The sequence below is a fragment of the Eurosta solidaginis genome, chromosome 3 (assembly GCF_040869045.1).
Source record: "Eurosta solidaginis isolate ZX-2024a chromosome 3, ASM4086904v1, whole genome shotgun sequence".
Taxonomy (NCBI): domain Eukaryota; kingdom Metazoa; phylum Arthropoda; class Insecta; order Diptera; family Tephritidae; genus Eurosta; species Eurosta solidaginis.
Genome location: NC_090321.1, coordinates 117,469,949 through 117,491,583, shown reverse-complemented (window position 1 = coordinate 117,491,583; position 21,635 = coordinate 117,469,949).

The window sequence follows — 21,635 nt, the reverse complement described above, 5'->3', positions numbered from 1 at the left end:
TGGTTTTGGGGATCCGTCCGGGATCCCGTCGGGGTCATTTCGGGTCATTTGGGGACCCTGTCGGCATCATTTCTGGATGGTTTCAGGCATCCGTCCGGGATCCCGTCGGGGTAATTTCGAAACTTTTTCGAGGTCATTTGGGGTCCCCTCCGGCATCATTTCTGGATGGTTTTGAGGATCCGTCCGGGATCCCGTCGGGGTCATTTCGGGTCATTTGGGGACCCTGTCGGCATCATTTCTGAATGGTTTTCGGGATCCGTCCGGAATCCCGTCGGGGCCATTTCATGACTTTTTCGGGATCATTTGGGGTACCTTCCAGCATCGTTTCTAGATGGTTTTGGGGATCCGTTTGGGATCCCGTCGGGGTCATTTCGGGTCATTTGGGGCCCCTTTCGGCATCATTTCTGAATGGTTTTAGGGATCAGTCCGGAATCCCGTCGGGGCCATTTCAGGACTTTTTCGGGATCATTTGGGGTCCCCTCCGGCATCATTTCTGGATGGTTTTGGGGATCCGTTCGGGATCCCGTCGGGGTCATTTCGGGTCATTTGGGGACCCTTTCGGCATCATTTCTGAATGGTTTTCGGTATCCGTCCGGGATCCCGTCGGGGTAATTTCAGGACTTTTCCGAGACTATTTCGGGTTTATTTTGGGACCCTTCCACCATCATTCCTGGATGGATTTCGGGATCTGTCCGGGATCCCGTCAGGGTCATTTGGGGACTATTAGGGGATCATTTGAGGACCTGTGCGGCATCATGGTGTCATTTCGGGACTATTTCGGGATCATTTGTGGTAGCTACTAGATATATGTATACCCCGCCGATTTCAGTTGTTTTTCGCACGCCGCCGCCCAATGTCAAAAATATCGGCGCGGAGGCAGCGTCATTTATGGCTGTCTAGGACCTTTATTGTACATGTCGAAAATTAATCCGATATGTTCGAAAGGGGATTCAACGGATGCGCATCATTGCCAGTTATAATAATCCAATTGCGAAATTTAACTGTTGTTGTTGTTGTTGTTGTAGCGATGATGACACTCCCCGAAGGCCCTGGGGAGTGTTATCAATGTTGATGGTCCATCGTCGGATACAGATCCGTTACGTTCCGGTAACAAGCACCATATAGGTACTAGCCCGACCATCTCGGGAACGATTTGGTATGACCACATGCAACCTTCTAGGCTATCCCGCCCTCTCACTCCCTACAGCCATGCGGAGCTTGGGGTCGCTAGAGCCTCGGCTGTTAAAGAAACAGGATTCGTCACGGGTAGGTGAGGTTGACAGTTAGGTTGGACAAGCTATATACTGCGCTGGCAACCCCTTGAAAGGTTGCGCTACACAACCCCTTGCATCAATTTGGTATTTTAGTCGCCTCTTACGACAGGCATACCTACCGCGGGTATATTCTAAGCCCCCTTACCCGTTGGGGGAGCGAAATTTAACTCTTTCTAACCGTACAAAAGTTTTTTAGAAACACGGATTTTGCATCACCCAATTCACCAAGTTATAAGAACAAAACGCTAAACGAAAAGTTCGACCCAAGTCGAACATGTTCTTAAATTGTCATCAAGTTATTAAAAAAGCAAGTTACCCGAAAAAGGTGCAGAGTTTTTTCAAAAATTCAATATCCCGATTGGCTAAAAGGATAAGAGAAACCAGTGATGCTACATCCTGCAGTAGGTACAGGGGTTTAAACACTCCTTTGAAATGATTGTCACCTCATACTTATGACACGTATTAGAAGGGTTTGAAAAATCACTTGGCCTTATATTCAAACATCTGTTGTTTATTTGCGAAACTTAAAAATTTCATTTTGATTTTCACCTATTATCAACTAGTCCCTTGGAGTGAATCACATTGATTATAACCTATCAACCAAATTTAAATATCACCTACACTTTACGGCTCCTGATACATATGTGAGTACGTAGGAACACTCAAAGTAATTAGGTAAAAGCTTTCCCAAGACAATCGAACAAATGACGGGTATGCTACTACCCTAACATAGTGGACAGTTGAAATAGTCTGAAAAGTGAAGCTACGCGGTTATTAATAATGAACTCTTGCATCAAAAGGCCAGAAAACAACAGTTTGGGCTAAGCCTATAACTTTAACACCTTTCAAATTAAAATCGGTCGATCCACATTCCAAAATTCAGTTTGGTTTAACGAAGACTATTGAAACCAATGTTTCGAACACAAAGGTTCGTAAATTTTGGTCTACATTTAAAAAGACTTTATCCAGGGTCCTTGTAAATATAAATTATGAAGATGCGCCGAGGATTATACTTTTTTCACACATGAGTTAATACTTGGACTGCCCACGATTTCGAGGGCGGCATCCTTGGCCGAATAGTTACTCCCTCACTTTTAAAGGTGTCTGGTAGTGGTCGGCAGCATAGCGCGAAAAAAATCCTTTAGACATTCTTCGGAGCTACACCTAGAGCTCCTAGGAAAGTGACGTCGACGAAGGTATGAGTTCGAAGTCGCAGTCCTACAGCTTCTGTGCTGGCATGTGGTGTGAGGGTCAGTAGGCGTGGTACAGACTGGTCGGCAGGACCGGACGGATCCCGTCGGGGTCATTTCGGGTCATTTGGAGACCCTTTCGGAATCATTTCTGGGTGGTTTTCAGTATCCGTCCGGGGTCATTTCGGGACTTTTCGGGATCATTTAAGGATGGGTTAGGATTCGTCCGGGATCCCGTCACACAGTGTTTCGTGTAGAACAAGCTAGCTGGACAAAATTATCACGTCATTTTTTTCAGCCATATGTTCTTTTTTTTATTTTTTTCCAAAATTTTACTTCATATGCACATATTTGCTTATTTCATATACAGTAACTCATGTGAATAAGTGACATAGATCCAAAAAAATGTAAAGGACTTAAGAATATTACTTTATTGTACTTAAATTGAATGGACTACAAATCTCAATACTTTAAAAAATTCTAAAAATTCCGAAAAAAAGATTAAAATTTTTTATGAAAATTCGTCGACTTTTTCAAACATTTTTTAAATATAATTTAGTTTTTGTTATAGATCGTGACAAATTTTCTTATGGGAAATTAGTTAAAATAAATTTGCGAAAGCGAAAATTGTAAGAATTGTCCAAAAAGGGGTGTCTACTTATTTATGGAAATGACTGTACATATGTACATACATATTTTGTATTTATTTGAGTATTTATCCTGGCACTAAAATTTTTACAAAATTATTTTATAGTGGAATGTAAAAGTGAATTACAATAATAATAATAACAATGTAAATAATTAAATTTATTATGTGAAAATTACTTATTACAAAAACTTAAAAGTAAAGTATCATACAAAGTAGAAAACACAATAGATTTAAATTAAATAAAACCTGATCCAACAAAAAGTTATAGGGTAGGTTATCTTTTATAATTATGTTATTATTCGCTATCAACACTTTCATTCGATGAATAACTTGTGGAATAGTCATGAGAATCAGCAACACTACTGTGAAAGCTTGAAGCAACTGGGGTATTTATTGACTCCTCAACATTATCGGGGCAGTAAATTTGAGACTTCTTAAGTCAGACTTTTAGATTTTTTCTTAGGTATCTCCCTAAAACTGTTAACTAAAGGATCCGATGTTATAAGCAATATATTCATAAGATCTCTATTCGCGGCTTCACGCGACTGCGTTTGTGTGTTATCATCCCTGAATCGTCTCAAATCTTTGTTGCGGGCTTCCTGTGCTTCCTCAGAAAGTTGACCGATGGGTAAAATTGCTGATTTTATAATATCAGTACTATGCACTAATATTTTATGAACTGTAACAGGCATATTAAACCAGCGATAGAGATCTATGTATAGTTTTTTAGTCTCTACCGCAAATCTTTGCATATTTATATTGTACTCAGATGCTAATGCGCGAAGGAGTGCGTCGAATCTTTTGATGAGCGTTACATCCAATCCCGTAATCTCAGCACTAGCCTCAGAATTTTCGATAAACCTACGAGCAGTGTTGCCGTCATTGGTATTGCCGAAACCTGGTTTTGGTTTATCTACTATCAACCCAAGTATAATTTTAAATTTATTCTGGCTTTCGTTGGAACGTAGTTTACACTCTCTTTATCTGCCTCATTCCTAAGCTGCCATTTTTTTTACTTCGAGGCGATAACTTATGTGAAGCAAGCATTCAAAACATGTTATCCATGCATGGAGAGTAGACAAACCAAAACCAAGATTATCTCGGTTAGGCGTAAGCCCCGTAACTCATTATTCATATCTTTTGGAGTGGCACCACAAATATAACACTTTTGTGCGGAAGAAGTTTCAGTCAAAGCATTGCAAACTTTTCCGTCAATCATTGTTAGAAGCATATTGTGATTTGTGGAAACTTCGTGTTCTTCGAGCATGTACTTTGTTGGCAACAACACATTTAAAACTTTGTTCGTTTCAAAAACAATAAAATTTTTTGTTTCTTTAGAAAAAATAAATTTAATTGGACGACAATACATGGTAGAAGAAGGTCGAGGATTTTGCCAAACAATGTTACCTTCTTCATCCTGTAATTGAAGAGGAACGAAAGAAAATATAAACAAAAACTCATCAGTGTCAGAACTGCATGTAAACTTTTGCTTATATGTGCTATGGCCAGAGCTTCCATCGCAACCCCACTTGCTGATTAAAGTATACGTCAAGTTTGTAGGTAATAAACTAACAAAAACTTCTTGATTGCTAAAACTAAACGCTCAACAGTTTTATCTAATACGGACTGAACTTTAGTTTCCGCACGTGTTTCACCCACATCAATTTCATTTGGATAGCATTCTGCCTTAGCTTTTCTTAGACTTTAAAATGATGGATAAACCTTATGGCCTGCCTTGATGCTCCACTTCCGAGTTGTTTTGTACCCATGAGTCGTCGACTTGCTATCTACGTAGTATGGTAAAGCTTCTACATTGCTCAAGCATCTTGCATCTGGCTCACATGTCATCTTTTTGTCGGATATTTGAGTAGCTTCCTGTGATTTTTTTATAATGTTAGCAACATTTCTGTTGTCGGACATACGCGTTGATACTTCTGCCGCATAAAGTAACTCACCAGGACTTCTAGATTGCAAGAGGTCATCCACTCGACGCCGTTTGGTTTTTTCACTGCAGCTAACAAAGTCCTTCTTTCGTCTTCCGGGGCTACATGAAGAAGTGGTTGGTTGGTCTGATGGCAACTTTGAATCCACCGTTATTGTAAATGTGAAGTCTGGACCTGAAAGCCACTCCGAGTTTTTATTCAAAAATCGCTCCTTATGTCTTCCAGAAGTGTTCCACTTTTGATCCAGCTTCGACGAATATGCCGATATTTGTAAGCTTAAACTTTTTATCGAATACTCGGCTGCTTCGCTTAAATGGTACTTAAGTAAAACAAAACTCAATAATTCTTTATATCTGGTTTCCTTCGAATGTTGAACCCAAATGTCAAAAAACTCCGCTCTTGGTACGGTTATAACTAAACTGCTTTGTGTTGTTGATTTTCCGACAGGGTGAATAGTTGATGATTGTTGTGCTGCCATCTTAAGTGTCATTGATTGTTCTGATTTTTTATCAGTTGTGCAGTATTTATATTACATTCAGGTATTGGCGTAGATGCCAAAAATGGGGTTGTTTTGTGTAGCGTTCCTGTGTGGTTATACCTGCATTAGGATTGCTTTTTATGTACCTGTTTTTATGCCCTGGTGACTGGTACGATAGGTTGTGACAGGTTGAAGTCAGTGATCTTCGCCTTTTTGCTTTTGGTGTGCTCTTGTTGACCTTGCGCGTTTATTTTTGTGTGTTTCATGGCTACGTGTTTGTTCCCTGTACCTGGGAATGGGTTTTCCCGTTTGTAGTTCAGCTTTAAAGGCTCAAATATCTCGTCGGAGCTGGTACTTACACACATCCTATTTTATATGTAGAGATAACTAAATCTACAAAAAAAAAAATTAAAAATAGATGTGCAAAGAATTCGCAATGGTTTTTTCTTTGGACTATTAGAGAATACTTGCGACTATAACATATGTAAAATTTAGCCCGGATGTCCGCGGATGTATGTAACTTTTTTGTCCCTTAATTTAAAAATATAGAGAAAAAATACCTTTTCTTCTTAATAACGGAATGAATATATTGAAAATACTCTAATTGCGAAAGAATTACTATTAAAAAATTTTACTTACCTTCGAGCTTAGAATCCATCGAAAAAATTATATAAAAATGTTCACTTAAAAGAAATATGAAGCTTAATATTCAACAAGAATTTTACAAATTAATCAATGCATTTTACGGCCACTCCTGCCTTCTTACTTCAATTACTCAACATATATGAGCAAAAATATCAAAAAAAAAAAAACAAAATCCCGTTATTTTGTTTGTTTTCTTTCATTTCTCATTACACTTTTCTTGGAATAAGAACTTTGTTTTTGTCCAGCTAGCTTGTTCTGAGACTATTTCGGGATCATTTTGGGACCCTTCCAACATCATTCCTGGATGGATTTCGGGATCTGCCCGGGATCCCGTCAGTGTCATTTAGGGATCCGTTCGAGATCTCGTCAGTGTCATTTCGGGACTATTTCGGGATCATTTGGGAACCCTTTAATGGTCATTTCCTGACTTTTTCTGTATTATTTCGGGATCATTTGGGGACCATTCCAGCATCATTTCTTGATGGTTTGCCGGATCCTTCAGGGTCATTTCGGGACCATTTTTGGATTATTTGGGGACCCTTCCGAGGACATTTCTGTGTCCGTCCGGGATGCCATAGGAGTCATTTCGAGATTTTTTCGTTACTTCTTCGGGATGGTTTTGGGACCCTTCCGGAATCAGTTCTGTATGGTTTTCGGCGTAGTTTCTGAACTTGGTTTTTGAGATCCGTCCGGGAGCCCGTCAGGGCCATTTCGGAACTTTTTCGGGACTATTTCGGGATCAGGTCCGGCCAATTTGTAGGGAAAATCAAGAGGAGCACGACGCAAATTGGAAGAGATGCTCGGCCTTAGATCTCTTCGGAGGTTATCGCGCCTTATATTTATTTTTATTTATTTTTATTTCGGGATCATTTTGCTATCCTTCAGGTATGATTTCTGTGTGGTTCTCTGGATAAGTCTAAAATCGGGTCTTTGTCATTTCGGGTTTTTTGGGACTATTCCAGGAACTTTTGGAGACCCTTTCGGGGCATTTCTGGATGGTTTTCGGGATCCGTCCACGATAGCGCCGGGGTTATTTCTTGGCTTTTTGTGGATAATTTCGGGATCATTTGGGGATCTTATCAGGTTTTCAGCTCATTTAGTTCTTTTTTTTACTCAATTGCAAAAATAAAATGCACTAGACAGAAAAAAATTTTTAAACAGATAACTTGATAAGCAGTCTAACGTGAATAGCCCATATATTTCATTTTCTCCTTGCGCACGGGGCCGCGGGTAACGGATGTTTGTGTGCCCAGAGGTTTGTTTTGTGCCTCAATCACGCAAGAACGGCTGGACGGATTTGGATGAAATTTGGCACACATGTAGCCACTAGTCTAGAAGGATCTACTAGCTATATGTTTTTGAAAAGGGGGAGATCCCCGCCCCTAGGAACAGTTATAATTTAATTCTTATTTTTTTCGTATTTTTGACTGAATCACGCCAGAAATTCTACACGAATTTTGATGAAATTTGGCGAAACATTTTTCGAACATGAAAAGGGGAGGAGGGCGCTTCGAATAATTACTTTTTAATAATTTTTACACATTATAACTTTACGCATACTGACCTTCACCAATATTACAAACTCAATGGGTCAAATAATTCGAGCATAAGTGAGCAGCTGCAACCTCGAATAATTACTTTTTAATAATTTTTACACATTATAAATTTTCGTATACTGACCTTCACCAATATTACGAACTCAATGGGTCAAATAAGTCGATGGATTACAGCAGCTACACCCTCCGCCCCCCCCCCCCCCCCCCCTTCTCTCCACCTCTGGTGCAAAATCTATAAATTGTTATAACTCAATTTGTAACTCTTCATTCGCTTCACCGCGTCTGCTGCCTTATTAACATGCTTTTATAATTACCTTTACCTTATTTGTAATCCCATCAGTCGGGGTTATTTTGGGACATTTTCGGGACTATTCCCGATCATTTGGGGACCCTTCCGGCATCATTTCTGCATGGTGTACAATATGTTTATATCAAGTTTTGTAATTTACCTCCAGTACGCCAGAAGACACCCCAAACGTTTGCCCAAAAATAAAATCTGTTTATTAAGCCTCGTTTTCATTATGGCATATATGTTGTCAAATGTTGCCAAAATAATGAAAACGGGCTGCCAAATTGTGTCAGTTGCGTTTGCAGTCAGTTTTGACAGCTCACTGTCAGACAAAATGGCATCCAAGTGAAAATGACCAAATTTCAGTTTGCCAGCGCAGTAGGCAACGTTTGACACACAAAACAGATTTGCCAACATGCTGGCAAATCTGTCATTAAACGTGCGTACAGCTGATTTCACACATCACATAAAAAAGGTAAATTTTATAAAATTTGTAAAAAAGTTTATTTAATAATTTGTTGCATTGTGCTTTTTAGTTTAAAGTTAAAATGGAGGATGTAATGGATGAGTCAGCTTCAAAATCTTCAATGAGAAAACTGACCGAAAAATGGACAGCCGAGCAAACGGAGAGGCTAGTGCAGGAAATAGAGGTCAGGGAAGGGACCTTTCTTTTGGGAATTTTCTTTTGCCTCAATACAGGGACCGGAATTTGAGGGAGGCTCAATGGCAAGATGTGGCGGATATTTTAAAGATGTCGCGATCTGAGGTATCTGCCAAGTAGGGCAGCTTGCGCTGCTCTTTCCGCGTGAGTTCTTTTCATACTCAGCGTGCTTTGCACACAGAGTATATTAACTTTTATTGGATAACGGTTGGTTGTACAGGTATAAAGGAATCGAGATAGATATAGACTTCCATATATCAAAATCATTAGTATCGAAAAAAATTTGATTGAGCCATGCCCGTCCGTCCGTCTGTCCGTTAACACGATAACTTGAGTAAATTTTGTGGTATCTTGATGAAATTTGGTACGTAGATTCCTGGGCACTCATCTCAAATCGATATTTAAAATGAACGATATAGGACTATAACCACGTCCACCTTTTCGATATCGAAAGTCCTCCAGAGTCATCCTCAAAAAACTGTTACACCATTTTGGATCTCGCACGAACAGCTTAGAATGCAGTGCAGCATAGAACCCACATGTTCCTCTATCCCGAAGCCTTGGCCTAACTACCACTTCTTCCGCTTTCTTAGCTGGTTCCGCTTTCTTTTCCATGCCCTTAGGCATTGTCACAAAACAAAGAGTCGCAGCAGCTATAGCCATTTGTTTATTTTTCCGAATTTTTTTGTTTAAATTAATTATTTGATCGGCTTTTACAAAATTTAGTTCACTTTCGCGCTTCTTCTATTTTAATTGTTTGTCGTTTGTTCAAAAGAATGTATCAGCTGATGGGCTGTCAAAAATATTTACTTAACGTTTGATATCAGTGGTGAAAACTGGATGTCAATCGACTGACACCACAATTTGATGACAGCCTTTGGCACACTCTGCTATATCGACTTCAAGTCAGTTTTTAATATGTAATGAAAACACGTTTGACACTAAATCGCCATGGTGACAGTTAAGTCAGTATTTGATGTCAGGATTTTGACATAGTGAAAACAAAGCATTAAAGTTGATGTATCGCACTCGACATGCGATATATTATATATATATTTAGCTTCTTTGCATTTTTCGCAGTTACATTTATGTAGGTAAGTTTGTAGTGAATTTATAGAGACAATAAACATTTGTATTTTTGTATTTATGAACACCACTAATGTTGTAGTAGCTTTAATAATAATATATTCTGATTAAATTCTAACTTCTTTTAAATTTTATTAACTTAAAAAAAAAGCACAATCAGTAGGTATCTGCTTTTTCTCCGTAAATCTAATGGCCGAGGCAGTAACGCGCCGGGTTGCATTAACTCGAGCCAGAGACACCAGCTGATGCGTGTTTGATGTGGTGTAGTCTTACCAGAATACAATTTACATATACTGCATTTTCATGCATATACCAATGCATATACATTTATGCATATACTAATGCATATACAAGTATCGACCACACACAGCGACCTAAATAAATTATTCTGAAACCAGCTTGTGTTAAACATCATACAAATATACCGACACACATGGCACATATCTGTTTACATTTGTCAACCCTAATTCTTAACGCGTCACACTGACGAACACACGTAGCGATTAGCGTGACTGATCGATATTGTCGGCTCGTCAATGTGACTGCCAAAATATTGACATTACACTATAGCTATAATTAGGTCGAAGTAATAATATGCTGATTCAACATACAGGCATTAGGAATGTAGATACTTTTAGCTTGTAAGTGTTATTGTAATTATGTATATGTATGTTAAGAAATTTTGTATAAAAGAAAATGCATTTCTCTAATAAATTCAATAATATTCCCACGCTATGCATCAGCGTTTCTTTTTACTTATTTTAAATATTACATCGCGAACATGCCAGTTCGATCTTTAATGCATAAAGTTGCTGAACAAGCAACACTAAAAAGATCTAAACTAACCAGAGATCCTGCCAAGTTTTTTTTTTAATTAATGGCCACAAACTTGTGCCAAAAGCAGGACATACTGATGGAAAAAATTTAAATGACATTAAATGAATCTTTGGGGACATTGATCAGCATCATATTTTACAAGCACATCGAAAGAAACCAGTGAACAATTGGAAATGGTAATGGAGATGGACAAACAACTTTTTCATCAGACCGCATAAGGAAGTGGAATAGAAATGGTAATGGAAATGGACCAACAACTTTTTCACCAGACCGCATAGGGAAGTGGAATACTACATTAACTCCTCAGATTGGCAGCAAAACAGCAAAGATTCCCGTTTTGGATGAAGAAAATTACAACATGATTAGATGCAATTAAGCATATAAAATTAACATTAAGTATTAGAATAAATTGGGCGGCCTTATGGACGTTTAACCAAGAGCAAAAACTTTCGCTTAGGATTTTTTTTTAACTAGGACTAGGTTAATTGAGAAAAAAAATGTTAATTGAAAAGCTACATTGTTAAAATTTAAAGAAAAATGTTTTGAAAAAAAAAAATGTATTAAATATTAAAGAATTAATTAAAAATTAAAATTCAAAATTTCAGTTCGTTATTCAAAAAGTAACACCTAAATAAATCAGTAAATTGGAATGCTTAGGTAGTCCTCATACAACTCCTTAAATGTTGGGGAAATTTTTTTTGATATGTTTACTGATGTTTTTCCAAGATAGAAATGAACAAATGCGAACAAATTTATGAGACATTATCTGAAGAAAAAACAAAAGCAGAAAAATCGTACAAATGTATAAATAAAAATACCACAATAAAACCAGAAACAATAGTAAAACATTTGAATACAATCGTAGAAGCACTAAATAATATAGGACAGGTGACCAATACAGTAAATCATATACTCTCAAAAGAGCACCAAAAAGAAGCTTACCAATTCTTTTCCCATGCGCGAGATAAATTGGTATCTTCCTTAGCCAGACACAACATAGAAATAACAATACCAACCACAGTAGAGGAAAAATTTTAGGTTGATTTTAGCTCAATTCTATCGGCACCTTCTCCACCCGGACTCCATCACCTTCTTTGAGTCAGACTCCGTCAGTGGAAGAACAAAAGCCATTCAATATACCAAATATAAACGAACGTTACAATGGTACAAACAGTAGTAGAATTCATCAAAACCGCTTCATCAGTGCTACCAGAGTTTGACTGTAAGCCTGAAAATTTGAACAGTTTCCTAGATGCCCTTGATATCCTCGACCAAATCAAGAATAATCACGAAGCCTTAGCTATAACGATGATAAAAACAAAACTAAAACGCACGGCAAGAAACTTTATTAGCAGTGAAAGTACCATTGCACAAATACAGCTAAAACTAAAAACTGTAATAAAAGGTGAATCAATAGAAGATTTGACAGCAAAAAAAAAAAATGTAAGGCGCGATAACCTCCGAAGAGATCTAAGGCCGAGCTTCTCTTCCAATTTGCGTCGTGCTCCTCTTGATTTTCCCTACAAATTGGCCGGACGGGATCTACATGTTTTATGCCGACTCCGAACGGCATCTGCAAGGCAGATAAGTTTTCACTGAGAGCTTTTCATGGCAGAAATACACTCGGAGCGCTTGCCAGTCACTGCCGAGGGGCGACCCCGCTTAGAAAAATTTTCTTCTAATTGAAAAACCCTATTTCTAAAATTTTGATGTTGCTTTGCCCGGAAGTTGAACCCAGGGCATACGGTGTGATAGGCGGACCACGCTACCATCACACTACGGTGGCCGCATTATTCAAAAGCGCAGTAAACCGCAAACCAATACACTGCGGAAATAGAAAATATAATTAGGCCATTGGAGGGAGCCTATATCTCGGATGGATTAAATCCAGACTTGACAACCAGATATGCCACTCAAGCAGCAGTCAAAGCCATGTGCAAGAACAGCTCCAATGACAAAGTGAAAATGGTTATGCAAGCGGGAACCTTCACAACAATGAACGACGCGATTTTCAAGCTCCCAAACAGCTGCACGGAAATAACAGGTAGCTCAAACACTATTATGAATATAAGACATATAAATCAATACCGGAGTAATTTCTGTGGGGGTTACCGAAATAGTAACTACGGAAGTTATAGGGGCAGAAGGTTCAGACCACAACCAAGATATAATAATAACACAACCCAAAATGGAAATAGAAATTATAGTCCGACCCGTAACGTACGCAACGGTACCCATCAGGAAAACCAGCAGACTCCACTTCAAGAGCAGTAAGCAGAAAAATATTTGTACCAAATTTACACTTAAATAGCTACATATCAACTAAAACGACTCTAAATAACTCAGTTTCAAACCTCCTATTAGATACAGGAGCAGATATTTCAATTATAAAAAAGAATCAAATAGATAATCATACAAAAATAAATACAACACAAATAATAGATTTAACGGGCATAGGTCAAGGCATAACCAGCAAATTAGGCACAGTCAAAGCGGACTTAAAAGGTGATGACCTCCTAATTTATCATAAATTCCACGTAGTAGAACACGACTTCCCAAAACCATGCGATGGAATTATTGGACTATATTTTATAAAGAAATATAATTGCATTCTAGATTATGGCAAAACAGAGGATAAATTAATCCTAAGACCATATTATTTTCCCCAAACAATAACAATGCATTTGACCAATTGACTGTCTGTTAATACAATTACGATCCCTGCTAGATTTGAAGCCATTAGACAAGTTACAGTGAACACTGATAGTAAAAACATCTTCATACCCCATCAACAATTATCTGAAGGCATCTTCATACAAACACAATCACAAACAAAGACCAAACTTTCGTTAGAATTATACACACAACAAATAAAAACACTACTATTCAAAATTACAAAATTAATACTGAAAATTTAGATGACTATACACTAATTGAAACAAGCACGCGCAATAAAAATAGCAATGATACAGAAAAATTAAAAAGACTAACCAAAATACCTTTCCAAAATTTGTCAATTCTCAATTAACATCATTATGCACAGAATTCATAGACATATTTGTACTAGAAACAGAACCAATTTCTTCCAATAATTTTTATGAACAAAAACTACATATGAAAGACGTTTACATAAAAAAACTATAGATTGCCTCAGACACAAAAAGGGGAGATAAGCAAACAGGTTAATAAGCTAATCGAAGATGACATAATAGAACCTTCCATATCTGACTACAAAAGCCCAATCTTACTAGTCCCTAAAAAATCACTTCACTTCCAGGGCATACAGAAAAAATATGGAGATTGGTTGTTGATTATAGACAAGTCAATAAAAAGCTAGCAGCGGATAAATTTCCACTCCCAAGAATTAATAACATTCTTGCGCTACACATCAGCGTTTCTCTTTACTTATTTTAAATATTTCATGACATTCTAGACCAACTTGTAAGAGCGAAACATTTTTCATGTCTAGACCTTATGCCAGGTTTCCACCAAATAGAACTAGACCCGGACTCTAGGGATATAACTTCATGCACAGCCGAAGACGGCACATACAGATTCAAAAGGCTACCGTATGGATTAAAAGTAGCACCTAATTCGTTCCAAAGAATGATGACATTAGCGTTCGCAGGCCTCAAACCTTCCCAAGCACTTCTCTACATGGATGATTTGGTTGTATTAGGTTGTACTAAAAAACATTTGTTAAAAAACCTAAGAGACGTGTTCTTCTCCACTTGTAGGAAATACCACCTAAAATTACATCCAGATAAATGCCTATTTTTCAGCCAGGAAGTAACTTACTTATACATAAATGTACAAGCAAGGGAATATTACCCGACCAAAGCAAATTTTAAACAGTTCCAAACTACCCAACACCCAAAACAGCCGATGAAATTAAAAGTTTCGTAGCGTTCTGCAACTATTACAGAAGACTTGTGCCGAATTTCGCAGAATACTCAAGAAAACTAACCAGGTTTTGCGAAAAGAATGTTTCCTTCGATTGGACAAAAGAATTTCAAAAAGCTTTTGTCTACTTAAAGGAAGCATTAATTAGTCCAAAACTTTTGCAATATCCAGACTTCAATAAGGAATTCTGCATAACAACAGACGCTAGTGGGTATGCTTGCGGAGCAGTCCTTAGCCAAGAACACGATGGCAAACAGTTACCAATTGCTTACGCTTCTAGATCTTTAACAAAAGGTGAAACCAACAAAGCTACAATAGAAAAAGAATTACCAGCAATCCATTGGGCCCTAACCTTCTTCAGACCATACGTCTATGGCAGAAAATTCCTAATTAAGACCGACTACCGCCCTTTAACATATCTTTTCTCGATGAAGAGCCATTCATCTAAGTTAACACGAGTAAGACTCGATTTAGAGGAGTATGATTTTGAAGTAGATTACATTGTTGGAAGAAAAAGAAAAAAAGAAATGTCAGTGGAAGCATGCAAAGTAATGAAAGTCACAACTAAATCAGCAGCTAAAAATACTAAGGATAATATTAAAAATGAAAAAAGTCACAAAGAGAACCCCAAAATATTTGAAGCGATAAGTAAATTTGAAGTAAAAAGACATATCAGGCTCGTTTTCGATCCCCCGAAATTATATTTCAAAAAGGGAAAGACAATTTGTAGCACTATAAGTACAAGCAACCTAATTGTTGATGATAAAATTGACTTAAGACAATTCTTTATCAGGCTTGAAAAAGAAGCCTCCAATTTAGGACTTGTACAAATACAGTTGTCCTTGGGGGAAAAATTGTTTAAAAGTTATTATACTGCAGTAGGCAAATTTATAGAAGAAGGTACCTAGGTTCTCAAAACCTTAAGAATAGCACTAACTCCAGAGGTTAGAAATGTGACAAATCGCGATACAATTAAGGAAATTCTTCATAAATATCATGACGATCGCATCTGGGGTAGCCACCCAGGAATAAATCGCATGATAAAGAAAATCAAGCAAAAATATAGCTGGGAAAACATGAGAAGTGACATAAAGAAATACGTAAACAACTGCCTCCACTGTAAAACGAATAAAGTTAATAAGGATATAAAGGAACCAATGACAATAACGGAGACACCTCCGAAGGCCATTTCGAAGTCGATAAATGGAAACGAATATGAAGTTACCATTATATGTGATCTAACCAAATACTTGGTAGCAATATCAGTCCCAAGCAAACATGCGATAACAATTGCTAAAGCTGTATTCGAGCATTTCATTTTGACTTATGGTTGCATGAAAACAATCGTAACAGATATGGGAACCGAATACAAAAATAGCTTATTCGAAAAACTATGGAAACTGCTAAAAATTGAGCATAAAAACTCAACACCAACAATCATCAAACTTTGGGCACTGTAGAGCGCAGTCACAGTACGTTTAATTAATATATACGTTCTTACATATCCCAAGCAAACATGCGATAGCAATTGCTAAAGCTGTATTCGAGCATTTCATTTTGACTTATGGTTGCATGAAAATAATCGTAACAGATATGGGAACCGAATACAAAAATAGCTTATTCGAAAAACTATGGAAACTGCTAAAAATTGAGTATAAAAACTCAACAACATACAATCATTAAACTTTGGGCACTGTAGAGCGTAGTCACAGAAGGTTTAATGAATATATACGTTCTTACATATCCAGTGACAAAGATGATTGGGATGAATATCTTAGGTATTTCGCGTACTGTTACAATACAACGCCATCGGCCGTATATGGGTATTGTCCTTTCGAACTTATATTCGCGAAATACGCCCCGACCTACGAATTTCAAGAGGAAATAAAATAAGCCCAGTGTATAATCACGAGACATGCGATAAAGAAATAAAATACAGACAAATGGCCCAGCAACGAGCAAGGAAACTAGTCCACGAGACTAAAGAAAAACAAAAAACAAACTGTGATAGAAGTAGCTACAGGAAGAAAATAGGTATAGGCGACCTAGTGTTGGTTAGAGAAGAGGCCGGCGATAAGTTAGATAATAAATATAAAGGACAGTATAAGGTAAAGAATATTGATAAAAACAATAATTTCACATTAATACCACATAGAATAAGAAATAGTGATAGGGCGAATAAAGATAAGGAAATAATAGTCCATAAGAATAGGCTTAAACCGATATAAAACATCTGCTAGTAACTCACATAATTTAACAAAAAAAAAAAAACAGTTTCAACACAAGCATTCCAATTTACTCGTCACAAAAAAAAAGAGAACAAAACAAAAATGTAAACAAACAAAAGCAAAGAACGCATAAACATACAAATTCATTTTAGCATCAAGTTAACATTACCTCATAAATTATGACCATACAACGATTAAATGTTAAAGAATAATTTGGAAACATAAGCGGATTTTAAGCGGGTCGACACACTTAAAGGTCGATTGTGTCAAACGAATTTCAATAGGTAACACATGTGTAAAATGATACAATACTTTACTCATAGTAATAAATATACAAACAAGCCAAAGAGAAAACAAAATAGCATGATATGAAAAAAAGGAAAATAACAAAAGTCAGCATAACAAAACAAATGTAAATAGATATAAACAAACTCATTGCTGCCAATATCAAGTTACCGCTATGCAATAAATTACAATAGATTACAAAAGCGATTAAAATTTTGTAAACTCAAGCAAAACTTAACTGGGTCATCAAGTCCCTTTAATAGTCATATACAATTGTATTCAATTATATATGACTATTTCTAAGGTGGATGTTGTAGTGTTACCAGAATACACTTTATATATAATGCATTTTTATGCATATACCAATGCATATAAGTTAACACAAGCTAATGCTTCTCAATAATTCTGTCCGCGCATGGCCTGTGTCAGCGAATATCCATTCTCACGCTGACGGATAGCCACAACGATTGCGTAACATGAGCAGTGCTATGAAACAACAATTTGCGCGCATGGCCTGTATCAGCGAATATCAGTTAACACAAGCGAATGCTTCTCAATAATTCTGTCCGCGCATGGCCTGTGTCAGCGAATATCCATTCTCACGCTGACGGATAAGCCACAACGATTGTATAACATGAGCAGTACTATGAAACAGCAATTTGGCCTGTGTCAGCGAATATCCATTCTCACGCTAGCAGGTGCAGCTCAACGCTGGCAGCGATTAAGAACGCAAGCGTCTGTGTCGCTTTGGCTGCCTTCAAGACTAAGGTGCAGGGTTTTTAAGTAGGCACTTTAGAATGTAAGTTCAGTTAGTTTTTGGCATGACAATGAATAAAACGTATTATTGTGATAAACTCTAAATTGCAAATGACTTTTAATGGATTACCATGAAACGGTAAAACTGGCGCTCAACAACGGGAGAAAAAACGGATAACACCAAGCAGCAGTATCAACAAACATTTTTATCATTTTTATTTTAAATTAAGTGGAGCAGAAAACAAAACCAAGCATAAGATGAAGAGAGTATTACCAATAGTTGTAAAACAGATGTAAGTAGAGTGTTGCCAAACGAAGAAATCTGTGTCAATGTTTATAGTGTTATCAATGTTTATAAACAAAAAACTTGTGTTTATTAAAATTTTTTTTTAAATACGACCCTCTAAAAAAAAAAAAAAAAAATGAAATTTTCTTTTAAAGCATCAAATTATCTGTAAATCTTTGCACGGGTTGAGGTAGAATTAGATGTGTTGTGGACCAAATTTATTGGAATAAAATCAGGTAACCTGTTTCAGTTGTGCTGTAGGCCTATCAGTGACCAAGAATTAGATCGGCTATTTGAGAACATAGTGGTAAACAGAAGACAGCGTAACAGTGGTCAGGATAATTGGTGGACGAATAATAGGGTAACGACTGAGGAACGAAAAATGGCTATAGAAGCAGATCAATTGAAAGCTCTTGTCGACACTGCAGTGGCTCATGCACTTTCAGTGCAAAGAGAAAGTTTCGAACAGAGACTGGCGACCATAAACCAGCGTCTAAACGACGTTAGCATTAGTGCACCCACATAAACATATTCTGAAGCACAAATTGTCCCAGGTATCAAATGTGAGGAACCCCTTGACATCGTTAAATCTCTACCAGATTTCGATGGTAAACAAGAAAACTACGTATCATGGAGACAGGCAGCACACACCGCCTACAAAGTTTTTCAGGAATACGAAGGCAGCAGCAAACATTTCCAAGCTGTCGCCATCATTAGAAATAAAGTAAAGGGTCCAGCCGACATGGTTTTGTCCTCATTTAACACCGTTTTGAACTTCAAAGCGATAATTAACCGCCTTGACTTTAGTTATTCCGATAAACGACCAATTTACTTGATCGAGCAAGAAATGTCAACCCTCCGCCAGGGAAATTTATCTCTTCTCCAATACTACGACGAAGTAGAGAAGAAATTGACGCTTCTGACCAACAAAACCATAATGACTTACGAAAAGTCAATAGCTGCTTCACTTAATGAGAAATACAGATTGGACGCATTGCGCGTATTTATATCAGGGACCCAGAAACCGCTTAGCGATGTACTATTCTCAGCCCGGCCTAAAGATCTGCCTTCGGCCTTAGCCCTGGCACAGGAGGTTGAATCGAACCATGAGAGATACCGATTCGCAAGCACCTATGCCAGGAGCCTAGAAGATAAGACACAAAAGCTAGACTCAAAACCACAATCTGGGGAGAAAGTTACAGGGGGAAGATACCAAACAAACGATATGTATCACTCAAAAAACCCTTACTTTAACAGAACTTGGGACTTCAACAACAAGAGTCCCCAGAAACTGGATAAGGTAGAACCGATGGATGTCGACACGTCACAACGCTTCCGTCAACCTACTGCAAGGCAGGAAAACACTGGCTCTTATCGATACCAAAGTAATCCAAATCAAAAATATCCGCAGGCAGTAAAAGACCAAACAATGGCTCTGGAAAATTTACAGGACCAAAGCAACAACGAATAAACTGCCTTTCAAGCGGAAATTCCACTTCTAATCTGGAAGATTCCACCTATAGCGATGTGGCAAACGCGGAAACATCAGCAATCGAGGGCGACCTTAACGATCCCGACCAGATAAATTTTTTAGACAGAACTCCCTGCTACCGTTCATTGAAAGAATAGTTGCAGGGAAGAAAATAAAATTACTAATAGATACGGGTGCATCTAAAAATTATATAAAACCCTTAAAATTCCTTAGGCACATTACACCGGTCGAAAAGTCTTTCTTGGTAAAATCAATTCATGGTTTTACTAACATTAAAGAAAAATGCGCGATAAACCTTTTTAACATAAATAGTACCTTCTTTATTCTTCCTTCTCTTTCAACGTTCGACGGAATAATAGGTCTGGATTTGCTTACGCAGGCAGACACGACTATAGATTTAAAGTCAAAAAAAATAATAACCAATGTTGGTTCAGAGGGTATACAATTTTTAAAGTGTGCTAATGTAAATTTCACACGAGTAGAGGACATAGAGGTTCCTGAAATTGTGAGGGTGAAATTTCAAAGAATGGTAAAAAATTTATTGAAAGTTTTCTCTGACCCCAACGAGGCACTCCCATTTAACACAAACATAGTCGCCACTATTCGCACCGAGAGTGACGATCCGGTTTATTCCAAGCTATACCCCTATCCTATGGGCGTAGCAGAATTCGTGAATACTGAAATTCGCGATTTACTGAAGAACGGTATCATCAGACCGTCTCGGTCACCATATAACAACCCAATCTGGGTTGTTGATAAAAAAGGAACGGACGCACAAGGAAATGTAAAAAAACGACTTGTCATAGACTTCAGAAAACTGAACAAAAAAACTATCGACGACAAATATCCCATCCCGAACGTAACGGTTATACTATCAAATCTAGGAAAGGCCAGGTATTTTACAACGCTTGACCTAAAATCAGGATTTCATCAAATAACGTTGGCGGAATCCGATAGGGAAAAGACCGCTTTCTCAGTAAGTAATGGGAAATATGAGTTCTGCAGGCTTCCCTTCGGTCTGAAGAATGCACCCAGCATTTTTCAAAGGGCAATCGACGACGTACTAAGGGAACAACTAGGGAAATACTGCTACGTTTACGTCGATGACGTTATTATATTTTCAGAAACCGAGGAGGAGCATGTCGAACATATTGAGTGGGTCTTAAAAAGGTTACTTGAGGCTAATATGAGGGTTTCTCGCGAAAAATCGCAATTTTTTAAAGAGGACGTTGAATACTTGGGCTTCGTAGTATCTAGAGGAGGCATTAAAACAAGCCCTAGCAAGATAGATGCTATTCACAAATATGAGAAACCCTCCACTCTTTTCAACGTTAGATCATTTCTGGGTCTGGCAAGCTATTACCGTTGCTTTATAAAGGATTTCGCTTCAATAGCGAAACCACTAACGGATATGCTGAAAGGAGACAATGGCAAGGTTAGTGCCACTCAATCAAAAAAAATAAAAGTGGAATTAGACGAAAAACAATCACAAGCTTTTAATAAATTAAAAGAGGTCCTTACATCAGAGGACGTCATGTTACTCTACCCAGATTTCAGGAGGCCATTTGATCTAACGACGGATGCCTCGTCTTTGGGTTTGGGGGCAGTGCTCTCACGGGACGGTAAGCCAATTACCTTTATTTCACGAACTCTGAAAGATCGTGAACAAAACTTTGCAACTAACGAGCGCGAGCTACTCGCGATAGTCTGGGCCTTAAAAAGTCTTAGAAATTATCTCTATGGCGTAAAGAATTTAAATATTTTTACAGATCATCAGCCACTGACATTTGCGGTTTCAGACCGAAACCCAAATGCGAAAACTAAACGATGGAAAGCGTTTATCGACGAGCACATCGCTCAAATCTTTTACAAACCCGGTAGAGAAAACCATGTTGCCGATGCTCTGTCACGACAGAACATCCACACTCTAGAAGAGGAAGGTCAATCAGATTTAGCTGCAGTTCATAGCGAAATATCGCTATCTTATACGGTGGAAGCATCCGAAAAACCGCTAAATTGTTTCCGAAACCAAATTGTTTTGGAGGAAGCCAACTTGAACCTAAAACGGAATTTTATA